This window comes from Lactuca virosa, chromosome 1 (assembly GCF_052849685.1).
Source record: "Lactuca virosa cultivar CGN04683 chromosome 1, Lactuca_virosa_CGN04683_v6, whole genome shotgun sequence".
Classification (NCBI taxonomy): domain Eukaryota; kingdom Viridiplantae; phylum Streptophyta; class Magnoliopsida; order Asterales; family Asteraceae; genus Lactuca; species Lactuca virosa.
Genome location: NC_136426.1, coordinates 197,679,944 through 197,705,476, shown reverse-complemented (window position 1 = coordinate 197,705,476; position 25,533 = coordinate 197,679,944). Strand labels below are relative to the sequence as shown.

At 33.6% G+C, this 25,533-nt stretch overlaps 1 pseudogene; it reads left to right on the top strand.

Annotated features, from left to right (window-relative positions):
• Nucleotides 1-13,576: 13,576 nt before the first annotated feature.
• LOC145126326 (DNA mismatch repair protein MSH1, mitochondrial-like) lies at nt 13,577-24,217 on the top strand (annotated as a pseudogene).
• The last annotated feature ends 1,316 nt before the right edge of the window (nt 24,218-25,533 follow it).

The following is a 25,533-nucleotide window of genomic DNA, read 5'->3' as shown; positions in this document are numbered from 1 at the left end:
TCATGAACATATTTGAAAGCTTTTAACAACATACTTTGATGATCTAGCATCTAAGCTTGAAGATCATCACATGCATGTTTGTTTGAAGTTCATTCATGAGTTTGAAATGTTTAAAATTCGTTTTTGAAAGAAAACTTTGGATGCATGTGGTGATTTTCCACCAAAACGTGTAGAAAAGTGCATTTCCATGGTTTTGACTTAGGTTTAGGTCATAGATCTTCTCCATTTTGTAACATTCACACAAATTTTCTAAGAGAATGGTGTAGAAGAACAAGGAAATGCAAGAAAAACCTTTAAAACTAGAAAGAAAAGTGAAGGAGATTGAAGGATTTTCGTGATTACCATGAAGAACAACCCTAGAAGATGAAGATTTGAAGGTTAAGAGATGTTCTTGGCTGGAGAATTTCGTGGTTTTAGAGAGGGAAAGAGAGAGTTTGAGTGTGGTAAATGGTGGAGTGTGAGAGAGAGTGTAGAGAGAGAGAGAGAGAAGTGAAGGAGATGGAGTGTGAGAGAGGAGTGATTATGTGTTTTGGGAAGAGGGAAGCATCTTGGGAAGAGGGTGGACGGTTTTGAGTGTAAAATGCCCTCCCTCTCTTTTAATTTTATAAAAAAAATTCAATTCTTTTATAAAAATATCAAACTTTTTATAAAATATACACCCTAACCAAGTTTTTGCTCATGAAACCTTGATTTTTGACTTATAAATTTAGGGCAATTGTTAATGACTTAAATTTTATTTTCCTTAAATGAATTTTCATAATTTTAATTATTATAAGATAATATTAGAAGCTTCATAATTATTTTTATAGAATTTTTAAGGTTAAAGTTTATAAATGTGAGTTTTTAGGGCATTTAGGGCTTTTGAGAGTATGTAAGTCTTTCGATATCAAAATTAATTAAATATTTGAGACTTGAAATTATCTTATGGTATTATAACTCTTTTATAGTTATAAATAATGTTTGTAACTTATTTTATCGGCTTATTGGCATTCTATGTAGTGGTTTCGAGATTCAAGCGAAATTGAGGAAATCAAGTATACTAGTCCTAGTTTTCAACTTTGACTCAAGTTTCTATGAGATTATGACCTAATTTCTACTACTAGGTCAAGTGCAAGATGGGTGTATATGATTCATGAAATGGTTTTCAAGTCAAGGAATGACCCGAATGTGGATAGTCATTAAAGTTAAGTAGTTGTAGAATTCATATAACCATGTGAAATCTAAGTACACTATGATTCGATTCTACTTGTTTCCAAGTTTCTAGTAGGTTATAACTTAGCTTCTAGTTACTAAGTCTAGTATGTGTCGTGGCTATGCGTGCAACTAAGTTTAGTCAAATCTAGAACCGACTCGAATTTTGACGGTTGTCACAGTCTCCTCCGGTTGAAAGAATTTCGCCCCGAAATTCAATTCGTGACGTATTCTATTAGAACTCAGCCGAATACAATTGTATAGCTGGAGAGGTGGTGACTTGAAGTGTTCTTTGATTATTTTGGGTTTATTTCCTCAAAGGAAGAACCCAATTCTTTAGCTATAGTCAAATTAGTGTTTCCTTAATTCGAGTTCTTTCGTCTAGATTATGGAAAATTTGGTTCATGGAATCATGATCCAACCATGGCGACCTAGTCAAAAAGGATCATCTAGTTAGATATTATTTGAATTAAGAGAGCGGTATAAGTTTTGCTGAAGCACCAACTGCACTGAGCGTTAAATTCGCATTGATCCTTAAGTTGCATTCTAAATTAGCACTAAGTGTAAATTCGCCGCCTAATGAAGAAGAGATTAGGAGCAATTTGTTCACTTCCGGGTTGGCTATTACCTCTGGAAAAGATATATTTCGAAATAAGAAGGGGTAGCACGAATGAAAGGGAAGCGATCGAGGGTAAGTTCCTAAAAATACGTACTAAGGGTAGGCAACGAAGTTTTGGTACATCTCAAATGTAAAGGCTATTTAAGTGTCGTCTACAAAATAAATTACGAAATGATTGAGGATCTCCGAGGCTATAATTACTACTACGGTTACTCTTACAATAATAGAACTATATTCGAAGAGTATATATAATTGGAGAGTCATTGTTTCTAATGAAGGCGGTGAAAGTTTATGATAAATTAAATCACATTGTGTAGATAGCATTTTAAGTGCTTAGAAGTGATAAAAATCTCACTGTTATCAAAATGTGTGTTTAGAAATGATAATTAATCTCACTATTATCAAAATGTGTAATAATTCCAAGATAATGAAGATACATATGTGGCGATCCAACAAGGTAGTGAAATAATATAAAGATTAATTAAGGTTAAAGGTTTAAGACGTCATTAAAGGAATTTGTATAGAAATATTTGTATTAAACTTTTGAGAAATTGTCCAATTGTCAAAGTCAGGACAAATTCAAGTTTACGAGGAGTCAGAATACTTATGAAAACATGTTTGAGAGTTTAGGAACTCACTGAAAATTGCAAAGTAAAATACTATTTTAAGAAAGGTGTAAAAATATCGATCATTGAAAATAGTGCATTCATAGTCTAGTGTTTCTATAAAAACAATCATTTAGAGAATAGATAATCGTAAAATACAAAACTTTTGATGTATTTAAAGAAAAGAAGAACATAAGGAAACATATCCTTCACATATAATTTTCGAATATAGAAAAATGATAAGCATAAGAGTATTCATCTTGTGTATTAATTATAAGGAAAAATACAATGAAAATTGCATTTTATATCAAGTTTCCGAACATAGAACGAAAGAGCAAATGTAAATAAAGATCACTTGTTTATAGTAGATTTCAAAATAAAAACAAGATATATATGATAAAAGGCGTAATTGAATATATCCAAGTTGACTAAATCAAATGTATGCCTCATGACTATACACGTATTAATCGCTCAAAACGAAAGGGTAGACTTCTAGTCTTTATGTATACGAACATGATACCAGGAGAAGCAAAATAGATAGAAACAAAGTTAGACAATGTATTATGTTAATATTATGGCGTGCGAGATCTAAAATCAGAATGAGAGCGAGAAATCAAGTTCGGGGGGAAAGAAAAAGGAAGATAGCGTCGACAATGATTGCTATTGTTAAAATTATAAGAACAATACCTATAGGTAGATTTAAAACCAGGTTGAGATATATTTCAAACTTCAATATTTGATGTATATTGATGATTAAATAGACATGTGGGAGTTCTAAAGTGTTTTCTAAGGATTGCTAAAGATTCATAAGTTACATATTAAGTTAAACTCCATTTGTGAAAAAGAAGAAGCCCTACAAATGACAATTGAAAATCTGACAATTTTGACTTTTTTTTTTACTGGGGTCCAACAATGGTTAAAACGGATAAGGTAAATACTTAACATATTTAAAAGAATAATTACTTTTTTTTTATTTGAAAGTGCCTCACTGGAAATTTAAAAGTGAACACTAAGTTTTCAATTCTTTAAATTTTAGAAACTTTACAAATTATAAAACTAATTTGAAATAAAATAAAAAAAATGAGGTATGTTGGAAATGTAGGAATTAGAGATTTCTTATAAACATGTTTAAATTAGAAAGTTGTAAAAATACCGTGTTGGGTTTCAAGAAAACACATTTAAGTAAAGTACAATGCCTAAATGAGAAGGTAGTCAAAAGTCTTAAAACAAAAGTGGTTTGAAGATCCGATGAAGCTTTTACACATAATATGAACTTTAACGTCATATGTTTAAGTTTTATAGCATAAAGTTTAAACACTTTTATAAAAGAAAATGTTTCTAAGTTTTTTGAAAACGTGCCAAAATGGTAAGCAAGGTTTAAAATGGTGTATATGCCCTTAAAAGTACATCTATCCATTGAAATGGATTGAAATGAAATTGAAATAGCAATGTTAAAACAAATATTGGTTAAATTGAGTTTTGAAGAAAAGTGTTAAATTAAAGCAAGTTGTCAAAAGTTTTTTTTTAGCGAGAATATGGCTTACATTGTTAGGAAATGTCTACTAAGTTGAATGAAGTGGTTATAAAATATTTTGACAATGATAAATAAAACCAATGAAGCGAAATAATTTTTCGATGGAAGATTAAGAAGTAAGGAATAAGTATGTTAGTGTAGCTGATCGTACCTAAATACTAAGGCGAGTATAAGACGAGTACCGATGTCTTTTTCCCTAAGATAAAGGGCAAGAAAAATTGTTTGAAAAACGTTTTATGGTGTCAATGCAGTTTCGTGGCCTTTTATAGAGGTCAAAGGGATATCCTATTTTAAGTTTTAACCTGAAGGTGGAAACAACCTAAAGCTAAATCGTAGCGTAGTAATAAGGTCTCACGTATTAGTAGCAATTGGTTAAACCTTCGTGTCTCCTTGTGAGTCGAATCCGGAATCCCACCAATGGTATCCAAGTGATTACTTAGAAACGACTCATCTACCTCCTTACGCGATGCTGCAATTTTCATCAGTGTCGGTATCGGAACGCTTTCCTAGTTGTAACTCTAGTACGAAGACGATGAAGAGGTATTGAGGAATAATTCGTATAGGTTTCGACTTATGATTATTACTAGTGTATATCTAGCTACTAACCTTACATCTAAAGTCAATAGCTACCAAGGAATACTCATTCTCAGTACTAAGTGCATTGCTCCTAGAGTGGCTAGTGATATAACTTAAGTGGTTAACCTAGCACTTGATAAGGGACAAGAATATTTCTAAATAAAGGCATTGTTATAAAAGTGCACTTAGTTTCTAAGTGTATCTAGATGAATGCCTATAATATGCAATGCCCGTACGCAAACCAAAAATTTTGTTTTTCAAAAGTTTAAGTTGAAAATTGTTTTGAACATAATTCTACTATAACCGTTTCAAGCCTCGCATTAAGTTTCCTTAATTAAGCATAGTTGGCCAGGCTATACTTAGTTAAAGTCCAATAATGCGTACTCGAATTAGTTATACTAGTAGTATGTTCGGTATTTTAAAAACATTTTGAAATTTTTTGGCTATAGTTGTGGTTCTCCAAAGGAAAACCGGTATTCTCTATAACCTTCGGCTCTGATACCATTTCCTGTCACACCCCGCTAAAGCGGAAACACGAGGAGTGGCAGTATAAAGGGTTTCATAGCAAAAGTTAAAAGACAACACCAACCATAGTATTAAAAATCATTACAATTTTACAATGGGTTTGAACAATTTTTAAAAGAAATTACAATGTAAATTGAAATACAACACATGCGAATGCTCCTAAAACTGAAGTGTCCCTAAGTGCCACTTACTCGATGATTCCTGGAAAAGCATGTAAAATGAGCGTCAACTATAAAAATAGTTGGTGAGTACTCACAGATAAACAAAATAATATTGGTTCCATGAATTGAAATCAAAGTTTTGATAAAAGTTTCCAATAATAAAAGTATATTGTTAAAATGAGTAAATAAGTTTGTAAAAATAAAGTTCTTTGTCATCATGAGAGATAAAGTATGTTGCCCAAATAAGATGCAACATTCATATTCTCATGGAAGATAAAGTTCGTTACTCAAACGAGTAAACAAGTTTCATTGCTAAAATGAGCAATCAATTTCGTTGCTACAAGGAGCAAACAATTTCATTTCTAAAACATGTATATAAGTTTTCAATAATAAAAGTTCGTTGTTGTAATGAGAAACAAAGTTCATTGCTATAATTAATAACAAGTTTATTGCTATAACGAGAAACGAGTTTGTATGTGTATGAGAAAACAATGAGTCTCAACCAAACCTATGACTAAAGCCCTATCAAGATCTATGCTTATCATTCCATAGATGAATATGGTATCATGCACTCCAGCAATAGGGCGAGTGAGGAGTTGTCAATTCCTAATAGCGCTATCCATAATGACCATTGGCTCAAAGAGTTAATGGTTAGAGATAAGGGAAGGGCCTTAGTACGATAAGTTCTCATGTTTCGTGTTGCATAGACATACATAGAGAGACATAGCAATAAAATAGCAATCATGTTTGATACAAATCAATTTAAATACAACATTCAAATAATAGTTTTTCGGGACATGCTTTTCCACCCCAAAACATAAAAACTGAAAATAGGGGAGTGCGTGAATACTCACAATATGCAAAACATAGCAACCAAGTTTATACGAGTCAAATAAATACAACGAACAATAAATAGTTTTTCGGACATGCTTTTCCACCCCAAAACATAAAAACCAAAAATAGGGGAGTGCGTGAATACTCACAATATGCATTGAGATGATGCAAATGGTGCCTTGACTACGCTCCACACGTACCACTATCGATTCCTACAATAATGGTATTCGCTAGCGAGTCTCTAATCGAAATCTAACACTAGTATACTTACTACTACAATAGAATTATGTCAATAATGTGTTAAAATTTAATATTGATAAGTTATAAACATTTTTCTGTGAAAATTAAATTTCAATGAATCAATTGTTATATAACAATTTAAGCGTAATTTCTCACTATTAAAATGTTAATATTTAACATTTTAAGAGGCGTTCTAATGGTTAAATATTCAAAAACTAAATTAATTTAGTTCTAAAATTTCCCAAACTTTTCATTTCAGTTTTAATTGAAGTCAAATACCTCAAGATAAATGTTCTTGAATTTTTGATTTGTCTAACTATTTTTCACCATTTTAGTTTCTTGAATAACCATAAAATCATGAAAAATACTAAACAGTTAATAAAAATTACCAAACTTCAGATTTTGGTTCTAAATGTACTAAACGACTTCTAGATAAATTTTCATGGATTATAGATATGTATAACCAATTTTCTTATATTTAATTCTCTAAATAGATAAAAATTCATGAAAAACAGAAATCAGTTTCCAAAATTACCCAAAATTTTTGTATTACTGTTATTAAACATTTTTAAGCTGGGAAAAATATAAAAATTGATTTCTAAACTGTTTAACCAAATTTTATGATTTTTGAGCATTTATTCTAATAAAAATTGAAATAAATAGGAAACAGTTTCCAAAATTGCCCAAAATTTTTATAACACTTTTATTATACATGTAGAAGCTGTGAAAAATATAAAAGATATTTTTCGGTTAGTTTTGCTATTTTTCCTTGTTTAATCCTCTTAAATAATCATTAATTGAATAATAATTATTAAACAGTTAAATTAAATTACCAAAAATTTTGTACACTTCATTTACAGAGTAAGTAATCTGGGAAAAATACCAAATGTGATTTTTATATACTGAAATCTGATTTTGTGTATTTAAGTGTATTTAATCTTAGAAAATAGGAGAAAAATAGTATACAGAAGAGAAAAATCATCAAAACTTTTATGTAGCATCCTAATGTATTACAAGGTTTTCTGGTAAATTGTTATGAATTTTGGATAAGCAGAACTATTTTTCCTGTTTTTAGTCCATAATATACACAAAAATCGGGGAAAAATATGAATACATTATGAAAAATTCTGAAAATATTTTTCTGAGTCTTATACCTCTGGTAGTAACTGCCAAAAGTGTTATATATCATTTTAAGATTTTCTAAAGTGCTTTTATGATTTATTGGAGCCAAACAAAAAGAAAATTCAAAACCATATTAAACAGTTGCAAAAATCGATGAAACTTAATGAGGGATCATTATTTAGCATAGGGGTCATCCACGAATTTAAATAGGATTTATAGACCCCAGAAAGTATTTTATATGATTTATTGCCCTATTTTCTTGCATTAATTATAGTAATTCGAGATAAATGAATTATCTTCTGGAAGTTTACAGAGCATCTTATTTTGTTGATGAGAATCTGGGAAAAATCGGATTTGGTCAGAAAAGAAGTTTTAGATATTTATTTGGAAATAAATCCTTCATGAACATATTTGAAAGCTTTTAACAACATACTTTGATGATCTAGCATCTAAGCTTGAAGATCATCACATGCATGTTTGTTTGAAGTTCATTCATGAGTTTGAAATGTTTAAAATTCGTTTTTTGAAAGAAAACTTTGGATGCATGTGGTGATTTTCCACCAAAACGTGTAGAAAAGTGCATTTCCATGGTTTTGACTTAGGTTTAGGTCATAGATCTTCACCATTTTGTAACATGCAAGATGTTTTTGGTGAAAATCTACCACCATCATCATCAAAACTGAAGTGAATGAACATTCACACAAATTTTCTAAGAGAATGGTGTAGAAGAACAAGGAAATGCAAGAAAAACCTTTAAAACTAGAAAGAAAAGTGAAGGAGATTGAAGGATTTTCGTGATTACCATGAAGAACAACCCTAGAAGATGAAGATTTGAAGGTTAAGAGATGTTATTGGCTGGAGAATTTCGTGGTTTTAGAGAGGGAAAGAGAGAGTTTGAGTGTGGTAAATGGTGGAGTGAGAGAGAGAGTGTAGAGAGAGAGAGAGAAGTGAAGGAGATGGAGTGTGAGAGAGGAGTGATTATGTGTTTTGGGAAGAGGGAAGCATCTTGGGAAGAGGGTGGACGGTTTTGAGTGTAAAATGCCCTCCCTCTCTTTTAATTTTATAAAAAAAATTCAATTCTTTTATAAAAATATCAAACTTTTTATAAAATATACACCCTAACCAAGTTTTTGCTCATGAAACCTTGATTTTTGACTTATAAATTTAGGGCAATTGTTAATGACTTAAATTTTATTTTCCTTAAATGAATTTTCATAATTTTAATTATTATAAGATAATATTAGAAGCTTCATAATTATTTTTATAGAATTTTTAAGGTTAAAGTTTATAAATGTGAGTTTTTAGGGCATTTAGGGCTTTTGAGAGTATGTAAGTCTTTCGATATCAAAATTAATTAAATATTTGAGACTTGAAATTATCTTATGGTATTATAACTCTTTTATAGTTATAAATAATGTTTGTAACTTATTTTATCGGCTTATTGGCATTCTATGTAGTGGTTTCGAGATTCAAGCGAAATTGAGGAAATCAAGTATACTAGTCCTAGTTTTCAACTTTGACTCAAGTTTCTATGAGATTATGACCTAATTTCTACTACTAGGTCAAGTGCAAGATGGGTGTATATGATTCATGAAATGGTTTTCAAGTCAAGGAATGACCCGAATGTGGATAGTCATTAAAGTTAAGTAGTTGTAGAATTCATATAACCATGTGAAATCTAAGTACACTATGATTCGATTCTACTTGTTTCCAAGTTTCTAGTAAGTTATAACTTAGCTTCTAGTTACTAAGTCTAGTATGTGTCGTGCCTATACGTGCAACTAAGTTTAGTCAAATCTAGAACCGACTCGAATTTTGACGGTTGTCACACAAATTCACATGGATATGAACACATACACCATAAAATCTAAAGTGTCATAAGGTTTCTCTCCGATTCATGAAAATGATGGTGAGAAAACGCTTTCACTAAGTAGATTTTAAGTATATAACAATTGTAATATTTGCATTCTCAAAGTCGTTAGTGGAGCGTGTGTGGCTAACCGGCACACTAACATGGACTTATGAGAAATGGCAAAGGTCTAAACATATGAGACCATGATTACGACATCCCTTTTTCATAGTTCTGAAATTGTTTAGACACACATGTGTGCTATCTAAGGAAAGGTGTATGATTTTGATAAAGAAAGTTTTATCAAAGCATCTCGTATCAGAAATATGAACTTTGGTAAGAAGGTCAATAAAGTATTGATTTCTAGAAGTCCAGCTGATTTCTGAGTACATGTCAAAGCTAGTGGGAGCGTAAGTGTTATGCTAATAATCATCATGCAAGTGGGAGCATGATAATTATAATAAGTGTTGCAAGTTAGCAATGTTAATTATAGAAAACAAAAGGTTTCAATTGGTAAAAAGTTGTTTTGCTATAATTAAGGGAGACGAAATTATACTTCATTTCAATTCTAAAAGCTTAGATTGAGGTTTTAATCATCTTTAGTCAAGGATATATATATATATATATATATATATATATATATATATATATATATATATATATATATATATATATATATATATATATATATATGAATTTTATGTTGGAATGGCTCAACATAAGGAAATTCTATATATGGGTTCATTATTTGCATTCTAAAATTCGATTATGATTACGGCATCCCTTTTCATAATCAGAATTATGAGAACTTGGCAAATAGAAATAGAAATATTATAGCAAAAGACTGGTGTAGTATCATGTCTTTATGAGTCGTGTCCCATATGCTTCAGATATAGGATCGATTGCATGTGCTATAATAATCATCTGTTCTAAATTTTTCCAAATGCCCAGAGCATTAAGAGGGAAAAGTACTAAAACTAGATATGACTAATTTGATTAAGCAATTGTCGAGGACAATCTAAGGTTTACCAAAGATTGGTTGCTCAGGGACAGTTGGAAGTATAGTGTTAATTTTGGAAGGACCATATTGACATATTCTGAAAGGAGGCAACTCTTGTTCAGGAGTAATAGTCAAACGGGGAATATGGAAATGTTCCCATAGGTGGAAGTTATTCATTAAATCTGTGTAAGATTAGGAAACTTAATGCAAGCAGAATGTTCAAAGCAATGAACTTTGAATATGAGGCTTCGTTTCCATGGAGTTGATCTCCATTGGAATACTTTGTAATGTCTGTTGACAAGTCTTTGTGACTCTGTGCATAATCATTACAAGAGGACCAATGCATATAATTTTAGAATCTAACAGATTTAGGTAAATGGCGGGAATTTGGAATTCTTGCATTTGCGGTAAGGATTTGGGATTGTGAAATGAGTATCATTGGAATTATGTTCAACCGATCCATTTCACAGAGTAAAGATCATAGATACACTTAGTGTGCATACTTGGTGTATGGAATAACTAATGTTTGGAAAACATAGTGTGCATACTTGGTGTATAGCATGACTAGTGTTTAGAAAAAAAAAACCATAGTGTACATGCTTGGAGCATGGGACAACTATTGTTTTAATTCAAGTATAAAGTTGATAGTTTGAAACAGTATGCAATGAATAATGTGTAATCAATATGGTGATAAATAAAAGATGTTTTATTTATATTCATAAGGTCTGAGACCATATTTGATTCGATTATTCTTGTGTTTCACTTTGCATGTTTTGACATCCAGAATAACTAGGTCATTCTTCCCGAATAACTAAGTTATTCAAACCATCCACAGTCGGTCATATGTTGGAAGTAGATACGAATCAAGATTGTCATGAAGCTGGATTGCAGATGTCCAAGGTGTGGGACATAGCACGAGTTGCTGCAACATTCATGAGTGCTCATAAGTTCTGAGTATTGGATTCAACCCACGCTCACCGGTATCACTTCATGGAATTTATCTCGAGTGATCGTGAGACGGTAATATCATATAAGTCTTCAAACCTAGAGATATGACTTGTTGCCTATGAGTTGGTTATACATTGATTGTATGAAAACGCATTGGTAACTCGATGTTATAAAACTTGCATTTGTGTATGATTCAACAAGTAGTAGAACAAGCATATGAGTCGAAGTTTATCCATTTCTTTTACCTTGGAGGGATAAAAGTGATATCTGGGCCCCTCGATGATGTTGTGTTGACCCATGTATCGGGCCCGGTCACAACTAAGTTGATGTGTTCAATTAAGTTCTATGTCAAACAAATCGGAAATCGGGAAACAAACTGTTGGACAGTAAGTATGGCATTGTTCCATGTATTTGTCCGGTTGATATCTAGAACAGAGGATTATATGATCACTTATCTTAAATGGCGTATCATCATCATCTCAGTTCCGCGAGACCTTGAAAGAACTACGATTGCTAATCAGTTCCTGAAGTTATTCTTGCAGATATAGTTATTAGACTTATCCAAGTGGGAGTCTGTTGGATTAGGTGTCTAAGTTCATAACTATTTATGGGATGAAATTGACTCGATTAGCATGGTCCATTTGGGTTGCATGGCATTGCAACACTTGGATAGACTAAATGAGAGAAATGACACTTAAGGATTATTAATATATTATAAGTTCTAATATATTAATAATATTATTTAATTAGTATTGATCAAAGAATTAATTTGGAATTAATTAAATGATCAAAAGGAGACTAATTAAATATATGGGGTTGATTGTGTAAATAATCTATTCTTATATAGTGGGCTAATGATTCATGGTTTGTATGGATTGGGCTAAAACCCATAAGGTGCTCCATGAATAATCCATGGAGGTTACAAACTCATGGATCATGGAATATGAAAAGCCATGACAATTAGGGTTTACATGGTGTAACCCTACTTGTGCCAAAACTATATAAAGACCCACTACTAGAAAACAACCCTTTAATGACACGTAAACAATGACACTCGCTGATAGAGGACGCGCATTTGTGCGTGCCCTAAACGTAGTGTCCAACAAAAAAAAATTAAAAACACGGAGGGCACCTATCATAAAAAAGTGTGTCGTCTAAAACTGTAGCTTTATATTTTTCTATATGAACAGGCGTTCTCCAATTTTTTAATTCCCAAGGGGGGAATGAAATCCAAAAAATAAAAAACCCCGCCTTGATACTCTCCTTCTTCTTCTTCTTCGTATGTTGTAAAATCCTCTTCAATCAAAAGAAACCCTAAAAGCATTGTGTGTAAAAGATCGATAATTTCATACTTGAAGTTCCTAAAAGCATTGTGTGTAAAATCCTCTTCTCATTTCTATGGTTTGACCTAATAACAATTTTGGGGATTTCAATCTTTCTCCTTTTCTTCTCTCTCGATTCTAAAACTTCCGCCGCTTCATTTCTCTACTTCGACACTCAACCTTTGCATCTACGGTGCCATACTCCAACACCTTCACATCTTCATCCCTATCCTCCCGTACCTCCAGCGCCACTGTCATACATTGAAGGTCGCGTCAGGTATGCACCGTTCTTTAGCTTTTCCTCTTTTTCTCTTCCCCATATACGCTGAAATCGCCGATTTATGGCTGAAATCGGGTTATTATTTGTTGATTTCTTCTAAAATAGATCATTAGTTGCTTCATTTTTTTCTTTTTCCTTTGTTCTAAATCATCATCGGGTTATTATTTACTGATTTCTTATTTTCGGAATCATCGGATAGCCAATTTGTTGTCCTTGTGGGGATCACTGTAGGGTGCCTTCATCATGTGGAAATCTTTTTCCAGGTGATTGGTATGAAGTGTGATATTCTTTTCACATCTTTTTCTACTTTCTACATATTCTTTGGATATTTTGCATATGATGTTTCTTTCATACTAGTTTCTGGTGTGTTGTTAGGTTCCATGTGTTTGGAATTGGACAACATTCAAGAGGATTCACCATAAGGTTTGAAGTCAAAACATGGTCTAAAGTCTTTGTATGTGGCTTCCTTCACAACATAACTATGTGTAGGGATGATTTTGTATGTCTTACAACTTACTCTGTTCTAACAGGAATTAATTATCAGTCATGGAAGTAGAACAACCCTTTCAAGTGATAGCATTTTGAGGGTGAATTTAATTGGGGACTATGTTGGATACAATGACGTACTTTCTTTTGAGAATTTCTTTCTTGTTGTTCCAAGACAGGTATAATGCATGCAATGTTTGTAAAATAAAAGCTTATGTTACTTGTTGATCATTTTATGGGTGGCTGTGTTTGTATTAATTGTTTCCATGACAGGTATTATGATTATGGGTTTGGCTATAGATTATGGGTTTCGTTATAGCATGAGGTTTATGTTGAAGGTAAAGGAGCTTGCTTTACAGTATAGAATTCCACACCAAAGCTGTTAACATAAATATTAATAAATGGTCTATTTTTTATTTATTTTTATTACATAACTTAATGTTTTTAAAATATTATTCAGGGCATTACGTGAAGTATGGCCAAACTCTCTTGAAAGAGTTAATATAGTTGAGCCATCACAGTCTATGCAACGAGCAGGTTTAAGCCTTATAAAAGGTACATATTCTAATAATCTTCATTCTTTCACACACTAAATTATCAATAACTTAAAGTCTCATTTCCTTTAAAAATGAAAATCTTTTCTTATGCACTTCAGATTTGAAGAATTTTCCACTCATACAAAGCTATGGAAAAACCGTGTTAAAAAGATCCATCTAAAAGAATCCTATGAAGAGGTTGATAAAGCTGTTGAAGCCTTATCTTTAGCAGTAAGTGTTCTTCCTTTGCTTCCATAGTTTGTTATTATTATTATTATTATTATTATTATTATTATTATTATTATCTTGTAGTAAGTTAACAGATGCTAGGTGGCATTTTTTGTAAGGTTACAGAAGATTTCCTTCCTATAATTTCAAGAATAAAAGCTACCACAACACCATTTGGAGGTGTCAGAGGAGAAATCACATATGCACGTGAGCATAAATCTGTTTGGTTTAAAGTAAAAAGATTTGCTCCTTCTGGTTGGGCTAATACCCCTGGAGAAGAACAAATAAAACAACTCAAACCTTCTATTGACTCAAAGGGTAGAAAAGTCGGGGAAGAATGGTTCACCACAGTAAAGGTCGAAAATGCCCTCACAAGGTTAAACTTTAATGAGAAAAGTATTTGTTTTAAAAAGAAAGTCTGTGTTTGTTACACTAGACTAGACAAGGTTTTTTAGGCTGTTTTCAATGATGAAGATAATGAGGGCATTTTCGTCTTTTCAGATACCATGAAGCTGGTGCTAATGCAAAGACAATGGTGTTAGAATTGTTAAGGGGACTTTCTAAAGAATTGCAAGACAAAATTAATGTTCTCATTTTTGCCTCCATGTTGCTTGTCATTGCAAAAGCATTATTTGCTCATGTGAGGTAAGAGATCAAATATTACAACTGTATTCTAGTTTGCAAGTTTCTTAATTTTTAGCTGATAAATCATAAATCAAATTTGTTTGCATATTTTTGTAAACTTAATTTTCTTTTTGTTCATTAAATAAATACATTAAGTTAATTGTTGTGAACATAAAGTGTTGTTTTTTAAAGGTTTAATTTCAAGAATGTTCATGCATTTTTATTACTTTTTCCTTGTCTATATTTACTCATGTTTATTGCATACATTCTCATTATTAAAGAGGCTTTTCAATAAACAATAAACTTCTAGCATAATGTTTTTTTTGTTTAGTCATAATTGCTTCTTTTATTATTTAAAGACTGAACATTTTCTAATGCTGAAACAGTGAGGGGAAAAGGAGGAGATGGGTGTTCCCTACTCTCATTCAGTCCCATGGTTCCAAGGTACCCCCCCCCCCCCCCCCTTTACTTTTTTCTTCTTTTAAGTGTTGTTTCAATAAAGTGATGTCTGTATAAATAATTCTTAAAAAGGTATTTTAGAAAAAGACGACACCCTAAGAGAAATGGAAGGAACAATTAAACAAGGGCAAATTTGTAATAAAAGTTAGGGCTTAAATAATGGGAAAAATCTCTTTTCTGCATCAAGTCAAAAATAAAACACTCATTTCTAGCTTTACATTACTTTCTCTGTTAAGTCATTCTTGATGCTTTAAGTCAACAAGAAGCACTCATATATAGCTTAAGATAACATTCTCTATTAAGTCAAAAAGAGAAACATCCATTTATAGCAAATGGAAAGTTATTTGATTTGTTATTTTTGAAGGTTTGATATGTAATTTTTCACAGGAAAAGGGAGAAATTGATGGAATGAAGATAACTGGTTTATCACCCTATTGGTTTGATGCAGCTAAAGGAAGTGTTGTTGTTAACACAATTGAAATGAAGTCAATATTTCTGTTGACCGGTCCAAATGGAGGTGGAAAATCAAGTTTACTTCGGTCAATTTGTGTTGCAGCTTTATTTGGAATATGTGGATTCATGGTCCCTACTTAGTCAGCAATAATTCCTCAATTCGACTCCATTATGTTACATATGAAATCCTATGATAGCCCTTCTGATGGAAAGAGCTCATTCCAGGTCATCGTTTAAATTCTTACACAATCATACTAAATGACCATTTTACCCTTCCATCCAAAAACACAAACTTCACAATATTCATTAACTGAGTTGGAAGAAAAACAAAAGGGAAAATAGGTAAAAAGTTAGTATCTTAATACATTAAGTCATATTTTGGCTTAACTCATTAAGTTGTTTCTTTTTTTTAAATCTGAAGAGAATGACTTAATAAGTTAAGCCAAGAAAATTGGCTTAATGTATTAAGACACTAACTCTTTACATGTTTCCCTTTTTTTTAATCTCATAAAAGACTTTATATTCTGTGATTTTTTGGATTAAACCTCAAAACTTTATTTTTTTCCTGAAAAAGACCTTACATTTTTTCATTTTTTCCGATCCGGCCCTTTTAGCCATATTTTCCGAAAAAAGTCGTAAAATGTGAGGGTAATTTCAGGAAAAACTAAAAAAGTTGAGGATTTATTCTGAAATATTAGAAGGTTGAAGGTTTTTCCGAAAAAAAAAGACAAAGTTGAGGGTTTTCGGAAAAAATGAAAAAATACAAGGTTTTTTTCATGAAAAAAAATAAAGATAAGGTTTAACCCGGAAAAAAACACAAAATATAAGGTCTTTTATAAGATTAACATTCTTTTCCCTCTCTCAACTCCTTTTACATTTAAATTGATGAATGTAACGTCCGTGTTTCTGGGCTAGGCATTAATGTTGTTGTAATAGTCTAGGTTAACCTTTGTAACCCGTTTTGAAATAATGGAAGTGTATTATTTGAGTATTATGTGTTATGTGCTTAATTGTGTGTCTTAATTTAATTAAGAATAAAAATAAGCGTTAAAATGAAATATTAGATAAAGCCGATATATGTGGATGATGTTGAAGTAGTTGAAACGAGGTTTCCGAAAATATAAAGAACACTGAAATCCGAGTTATAACGAAGAAGTTATGACCTGACGAAGTTTCGCGACAGAACCGGCACGACGCTGAAGGACGTAAAATATGAATTTAAGATAGAGCAATATCTAGCCTTAGTGATCTAAACGAAAGTTGTAGATTACGGTAAACTGAGAGCGTGCGTAAAAAGAACGCCTAAATCTGACTTTGTATGAGGAAGTTATGATTTTTCGAAGTTTCGACTTAGCAGTGTGCAACTCGAATACTCGATTTGAGATCGAACGAGTTTTAGCCGAAACAATCTAAACAAGAATCGAAGATCTCGTTGATAGTAGTGCATTGGTGAAAAGACAGACGAAAACGGACGTCAGATGAAGAAGCTATGAATTTATAACGGAGTTTTCCTGTCCCAGCCTACTAAAAATAAAGAATAAAAATAAAAGTCAAAATTAGCCGACGGAGTCTAAACGAAAGTTGTAGAGCGTAGACTCACCTACGCGTGGATATAAAGAACGTCGAAAACGGAGTTCGTATGAAGAAGATATGAATTTGCAAAGTTTTTAAATAATCAATATTTTTTTTTATTTATCTTTAAATCGGATGAGTGTGAATTACCTGGCCACTACTCGAGTGCTGCTAAGTGACGCATGCAGTGACGTCAAAGTACGCCCAACGTAACCAAGATCGCCCAGCGTACTTAGAGTTACGCCCAGCGTAATCGAGGTTTCCAGCCCCTATAAAAGGAAGTCGAGGGCAGCCGATTCTTTTGCCCAAATTCTCTTCTCTCTCTCCCGTTTTGCATCGTTTTGCGTGCAACTTATATCCCAAAGCCCCGGTATCATTGCCGAGCCCCGAAGCAAGTTCCGAAGCCCCGAAGATCCCGAGAAGTGCAACTCCCGAGCCGAAGCTCTGCTCGCGAGAAGCTCGGTTTTTTTGTGAAGATCTTCCAGATCTACCGAAGAATACTGCTTCTACAAGTCGTAGTGCTGTCCGATCATCTTCTGATCAGGTGAGTGTGTAGTTACTTTTTTCTAAAGCATAATTATGAAGTATCTTATACAAAATACGTGTTATGTGTATATTTTGTTGTTATATGTGTGAATGTATATTCACTTTCTTCTATCTCATAGATATGATTTCTTCTCTATGAAATACTTGTTATGTGTGTGTGCCTCATCTGTTATGTGGAATATGTATTGAATGAACATGCTATACAGGTTTTAAAATATGTATAAAAATATATATTTTTATCCACTAATATGTTGGGTAGAACATGGGTAGATAGTTGATGTGTCATAAACAGATGAGAGGCCTCGATGTCGTTGTTGATCTAGTCATCTAGCAGAGTATGGATGACGACCACGGACTCATTCTAGACAGTCTAGTGGAACACTAGCAGACTCATAACCTGTAGGTGTTGTGAACGATGTGTTCACCGGTGTACTCTATCCCCTCATGGTTGCCTTTAGGACATCTATTGCTAAGGAACCCCCTTTGTGGTAATGTTCGTCCCGATAAAAAAAAAATCCTAGATTAGGTCCCTTGAGATAGATGTTGTTTTAGGGACGTAAAGTGAGGATAACGGGAATGGGTAATCGGGTTATTGTTGGTTGGTGAAATTAAATATAATTATTTATTGCGGGTTGAAAACCCTATATGCTCACCAGGCTCCCAAGCCTGACCCACTCAGTTTATTTGTATTACAGGTAGTGGCGCGAGGGCATAAGATGGATGAATCATCAAGCTATTTTGTTTATTAGACCAGTTGTTATATGTAACTATTGCATGGTCTATCTTTTGTTGTTTATGTTTTTGGTCTGTTTATCGGAACATGACATCCCGAATATTGTTATATAACGAAAATGCATCTCTTGATGAAATGCCTTGATAAACTTTATTTTATCATATTTTGTTTTGGGAACAAATTCCGCAACTCTTTTAAATCAAAAGAATTTACTCTGAAAATGTTTAAAAAGCATAAATGAAACCGGTCTTTTCTGGCCGAGATTTTGGGGATGTTACAATGAATATTGTTAAATTTGATGAATATAGTGAATTTGGTTTTTTAGAATGTAAAGGTAAAACGATCGTTTAGTCTCAATCATTCAGTTTATTCAACATAGAAAAGAAATAAACTTTAGGGAAATTGTCAGAAATGTTCCAATATTTTCAGGAAAGTTACACTTTAGTCCCAAGATTTTTTTTTGAACATAAAAGTCCCAATTATTTGTAAAAACACGATAATTTGTCATTTCATGTTAAAAGAAAAAAAAGGATTTTTTTGTAAACTTGAGCCAAAATGAAATAATCGGGACTTTTATGTTGAAAAAAAATCATAGGACTAAAGTGTAACTTTCCTGAAAATATTAGGACTTTTCTGACAATTTCCCTAAACTTTATGTATACAAACACATTATCAACTATTAAAATCCATGAAAATTATAATTTCAGATTGAAATGTCAGAATTGTGTTCTATAATCACAGGAGCCACATCAAACAGCCTTGTTCTTGTGGCTGAAATCTGCAGAGGTATAGAAACAACAAAAGGGACATGTATTGTTGGAAGTTTTGTTGAAACCCTAGATTCAATTGGTTGTTTAGGCATAGTATCAACTCACTTACATGACATTTTCAAATTACCATTGAACACAAACAACACGGTTTTCAAAGCAATGGGAAGTGAATTTGTCAATGGTCAAACTAAACCCACATGGAAGTTGACCAATGGGATTTGCAGAGAAAGTCTTGCATTTGAAACTGCTCAAAGAGAAGGTGTCCCTAAAACAATCATACAAAGAGCTCAAGAGCTTTATGCCTCGGTTTACACACACAACATGAGTTCAAAAAAAAATCTACAATCACACAGTTCAAGAATCAACATCTTTTTCTTCTTCCATTGTTAATGAATCAACTGATCAAATGGAGAAATTTTTGAAGGATTTGGAGAAAGCTGTGAGTTTGATATGTAAGAAAAGTAAATCAGAAGGTTTGATTAGATGTGTTGGGATTTCTCTTAGGAAACAACTACCTCCTTCAGTAATTGGTGCTTCAAGTGTTTATGTGATTATTAGGCCTGATAATAGGCTTTATGTTGGAGAGGTATCTGTTTCATTTTTTTCACATAGCTAAATTACAAATTGTGTTTTATTTTGGGCAAATTGGAAGAAATAGTAACTTAATTTACTCTTTTTTTATCAATATAAGCTATATGTTGTTTCTTTCATACTAGTTTCTAGTGTGTTGTTAGGTTCCATGTGTTTGGAATTGGACAGCATTCAAGAGGATTCATGTGACATCCCCTAATTTCTCGGCCAGAAAAGAACGATTTAATTTATGCTTTTTAAAATCAAATCAGAGAAATCTTTATAAAAGATGTTGCGGAATTGGTCCCCAAAACTAAACATGATAAAAGTTTGTCAAAACCTTTCTTTAAGACATATATAATTTCATTTCATATCAAAACTTCGGGATGTCATGTACCGATACAGACCAAAAGCATAAACAAGACATTATAAGGCTTTCAACAGTTATATACAACTACTGGCCTATAATCCAAAAATCTCACGTCATCCTCCGACTATGCTCGGGGTCCACTACATGTAACATAAAAAGCTGAGTGAGTCAGGCTTGGGAGCCTGGTGAGCATATAGGGTTTTCAACCCACAGTAATAATAAACTTATTAAGCTCACCAATCAACAATAACCCCGATTACCCGTTGCCGTTATCCTCACTTTACGCCCCTAAACACTTTTCACAAGGGACCTAGCCTAAAGAATATCATCGGGATGGACACTACTGCTAAGGGGTTTCCTCAGCCATACATGTCCTAAAGGCAACCATGAGGAGGATGGAGTACAACGAATAAACACCCAAGTTCATTAACACCTACAGGTTGCAGGCCTGCTAGCGTTTCCCACTGGACTGTCTAGAAAGTCCGTGGTCGTCATCCAAACTCCGCTAGATGACTGGATCACAAATCACATCGAGGCCTCTCATCACTTTATTTCATCAAACACCAACTATCTACCCATTTTCTACCCAACATATTTGTAGATAAAAATACTTATACAGTTTAAAACTTGTATAAAACATCAATTCAACAGTCACCTCAAATAAACAATTAATATATTTACACATAGCACGTATTATAAGGTAAATACTTCATATCTATGTGTAAAATGAAAATGACTATACACTCACTATTTCATCTACCCACTATTTCATCTACCCATGTTTTACCCAACATTTTTCGTAGATAAAAATACATATACAATTTAAATTATTTAAAAACCTGTATAAATCATTCCTTCAACACCCATCTCAAATAAACAAACAATATATATTCACACAGCACGTATTGTATGTAAAATACTTCATATCTATGTGTAAGGTGAAAGTAACTACACACTCACCTGATTTAATGAAAATCGGGCAGCAATTCGTTTCCTAAAACGATCGTTTCTAATAAAACCGGGAGTTTTATTGAGAAACCGGGCTCTGCGAAGGGTCGGGCTTCGAAACCGAAAAGATAAATTTTCCGGGCTTCTCGGGCACTTCGTGGCGTATTCCGGGGGTTATAATCGATACCGAGGCTTCAGGGGATGTTAATATGAAAGAAATATGAGCTTAGGGGCTAAAATTGACACTTTTCCGAAATATACCCGGGAGGTCTTGCACCCTCCTATTTATAGGGGCGAGCCTCCTGATCCAACGGCTGAGAAGCCTCCAGGTGGCGAAGATCCGAGGTTCGTAGGGGAGGGCTCGCACGTGTCTGCGCATGCGAGGGGGCTGCTGGCCTCTTGTGATTGGACCGAAGCCTAGGTCCGAAGTAGGGGCATCCGTGGCACTTATGCGAGGGTTCGGACATGTGCTAAAGGGTACATGTCGCCTTCTCAGTGGACCACTTCGGATCAGCTTCAGCAGCTCGGATGACTCATCGCTTTTTCGGACATGTGGCACCCTCTAAGCGAGGGTGAGGTGGCCGAAGTCCACCTTGCGAAATTTCTTGGTTTTAGCAAATTTTCTCGTTTTTCGCGCCAAAACTTCTAAAATCCATAACTTTTGCATACGAGCTCCGTTTTTTATGTTCTTTACATGCACACGTAGGTAAAATTACGCTCTACAACTTCCGTTTAGACTTCGTCGGCTAATTTTGATTTTGATTTTTATATTATTATTTTTAACAGACCGGGACAGGAAATCCGTTAAAAATTCATAACTTCTTCATCCGACGTCCGTTTTCGTCAGACTTTTTACCGTTGTGCTACTAATGACGAGACCTACGATTCTCGTTTAGGTCATGTCGGCTAAAAATCATTCGATCTAAAATTCGAGTTTTTAGCTGTCTACTGCTAAGCTGAAACTTCGAAAAATCATAACTTCCTCATACGAAGTCAGATTTGGGCGTTCTTTTTATACCTACTCTCAGTTTAACGAACACTACGAGTTTCGTTTAGATTACTAAGGCTAAAAAGTAGTTTATCAAAAACTCACTTTTTACGACATTCAGCACCGAGCCGGTTTTGTCGTGAAACTTCGACAGGTCATAACTTCTTCGTTATAACTCGGATTTCGGCATTCTTTATATATATGTAATCCTTGTCACGCCCACTACAAGTTTCTTAATAGATATTGGCTTTATCTAAAATTTAATACGCTCATTTTTATTCTTAATTAATTAAACCCTAATAATTAAGCATAAAACACATAATTCACATAATATTCACATAATTCATTTTCATTTCTTCAAAATGAGTTACAAAGGTTAACCTAGACTATAATGTCAATATTAATTCCTAGCCTAGAAACACGGGCATTACAATTCACCATAAGGTTTGAAGTCAAAACATGGTCTAAAGTCTCTGTATGTGGCTTCCTTCACCACATAACTATGTGTAGGGATGATTTTGTATGTCTTACAACTTACTCTGTTCTAACAGGAATTAATTATCAGTCCTAGAATCAGAACAACCCTTTCAAGTGATAACATTTTGAGGGGAAAAGGAGGAGATGGGTGTTCCCTACTCTCATTCAGTCCCATGGTTCCAAGGTACCCCCCCCCCCTTTTTTTTTTTTTTTTTTTTTTTTTTTTACTTTTTTCATCTTTTAAGTGCTGTTTGGATGAAGTGATGTCTGTATGATGCCTACGTGGACATATGATGTAGGTGCCAGGTGGCCTAGCTTATAACCGTTTAGAGCCAGGTGATGTACTTGTTCGCATGAATGGTGAGGTATGTATATGTATAAAATATAAAATATAAAATATAAATATCACCATATTTCATACCAACAAATACTAATTTATATGTGTGTATACAGGTGACTACTCAGTTTCTGAAAATGGAGATTTACTTGATGATAGTGTTGGCCAAAATGTGGAGTTACAGTTTGAAAGAGGTGGCACTCCTTTAACTGTTCAGTTAAAGGTAAGTAACTATATTCTCTAACTCTCTAGAATCATGCCAAGATTGTGTAAAAGTCAAAATACTAGTCAATGATACTAAAATTCTCCATATGTTATTGTTATCTTCAGGTGGAAGATTTACACTCGATAACTCCAAACCATTTTCGTGAAGTTAGTGGTGATGTTATACACCCTCTCTCCTATCAACAGGCTAGGAATTTTCGTTTTTACTGTGGTCTTGTATATGTATCAGAACCTGGGTAAGTAATAAGTTAAGTTAAGTTGTTTAAAATTTATTTAGTATGATAGCTTAACTTTTGGCATATATATGCAGTTACATGTTGTATAGAGCAGGGTTCCCACAACATGCTATTATCAAGAAGTTAGCAAGTAAAGACATTTCAAATCTTCAAGAATTGATCAATATTCTTTCTAATTTATGTAAAGGAGCTATGGGTCCTTTAGAATACATAAGCTATACATATATGAATAGGAGGAAGTATGTTCTTGTTACACTTGATCACCATGAGTGGTATGCACCACCTCAGGCGCAAAATGTCTCTCCCTTCTTATAAATGGTGTAACAAGACCCATGCCTCTAGTTAGGATTTTGGAAGTTGAGCTTTATCCTACTTTGCTTTCTGATAGAGAATGGGTCCTATATAAATATAGGGGCAAAGATGGAAGGACTTATTTGGAATATTTGTTATTTACTGTTTTACCCCCCCCCCCCACACCATTCTGGAAACACCTTAGCTAAGTATAAATAAGAGTGATAGGAGTAGTAGGGAATATCTTTTGGTTTTGGTTAGAAATAATCGTTTAGACTACATGTTTCTCCCTTACATTATTCATCTAGCAATTCACATGTTTTGTAAGGATAGTTAAATTCACATGTTTTGAATCATTTAGACTACATGTTTCTCTCTTACATTATTTTTGTTTCATTACTCTGTAGGGTGGAGTGATGCTCTTGACCAAGCTACAAAGGAAGGGGGAGATAGAGATACATTAACTGTTGTGGCGCCTATTGTTAAAAAAGAAAAGAGCAATAAAGCTTATGATGTGGACATGATATTTGAAACAAGAAGGTGCCCCTTAATAGCAATGTAGTACTACGTTATATAGTTAGAGAAAACCTCTTAATAACAGTGTACAATCAGATCCTTTTAATATCAATGTATTACAATTTTTTGACATGATATTATTGGATGAAATTGATTGTTTTGATATATATTTTTTTCTATATTTTTGTATTATGTGTAAAAGAGTATCGTAAAGGCACGTCGTATATGCATATTGTAAATGGTTGCTGAAATTTATGACACGCAAATGTGTGTCATCTTCATTCATGACATGGGATATAATGATACGCAATGTGTGTCCTAAACGCACGTCGTAAGGTTACGACACGCAAATGCGTGTCGTCTTACTTTATGACAGTGCCTTCCTTGATACGCATTGCATGTCGTAAATGAGCGTCGTAAATGCGTGTCGTAACTGCACGTCATAAATGTGTGTGTCATCTTACTTTATGACAGTGCCTTACTTTATAGACGACGCACAAAAGCGTGTCGTCTCTCATTATGACATGGCCTTCCTTGACACGCATTTGCGCGTCATCTGAGCGTTTTACGACACGCATTGCGCGTCGTAAAAGGCTGTTTTTCTAGTAGTGACCCTAGTCTAGCAAAATCAACACTACTTGTACAAGATAGAGGGCTAGCCGATTTTGAGGTGTAAGTAAACTTCTCTCAAGTCTATTCCAAGAGTTGTAGTGTTATGTGAGACATTTGAGGCATCACACTTGAGGTGCTAGGCTGACAAGGTTCTCAAGGAATCCAAACTACAAAAGGTATGTTCTTCTTCTAGCATTTATGTTTAAAAGTTCCCCATGCTATGTTAGATAGTTCAAGAACCTTGGAAAATCAAATTTGCATGTATCTTAGTCAAACATAGATCCAAGGTTTCTAGGGTTGCATGTACACCTTAGGAGTGTTATAATGCTCAAAACTCTTCAATAGTGTCACAACCACTTGGATTCTTGGGCAATTTGGTAATGAAATCCATTGTGATTCGCTCCCACTTCCACTCAGGTATTTCTGGCTGTTAAAGTAGACCTGAGGGCTTTTGATATTCCACCTTCACCTTGGCGCAAGTCAGACACTTGCCCACAAAGGTAGCGATCTCTGCTTTCATGTTTGGCCACCAATAGAGCTTTTTAAGATCCAAATACATCTTATCCGAACCTAGGTGAACGGAGTATCCAGTCCGGTGAGCTTCGTTCATGACAGTCTCCCTGTACCCGCCGAACTTTGGGGTCCAGATCCGGTTCATGAAATAATAAAATTTGTCTCCCTTTATTTCTAAGTTCTTTTCCATTCCCCTCAAAGCTTCATCCAACATGTTTTCTGGTTTCAAGGCTTCCA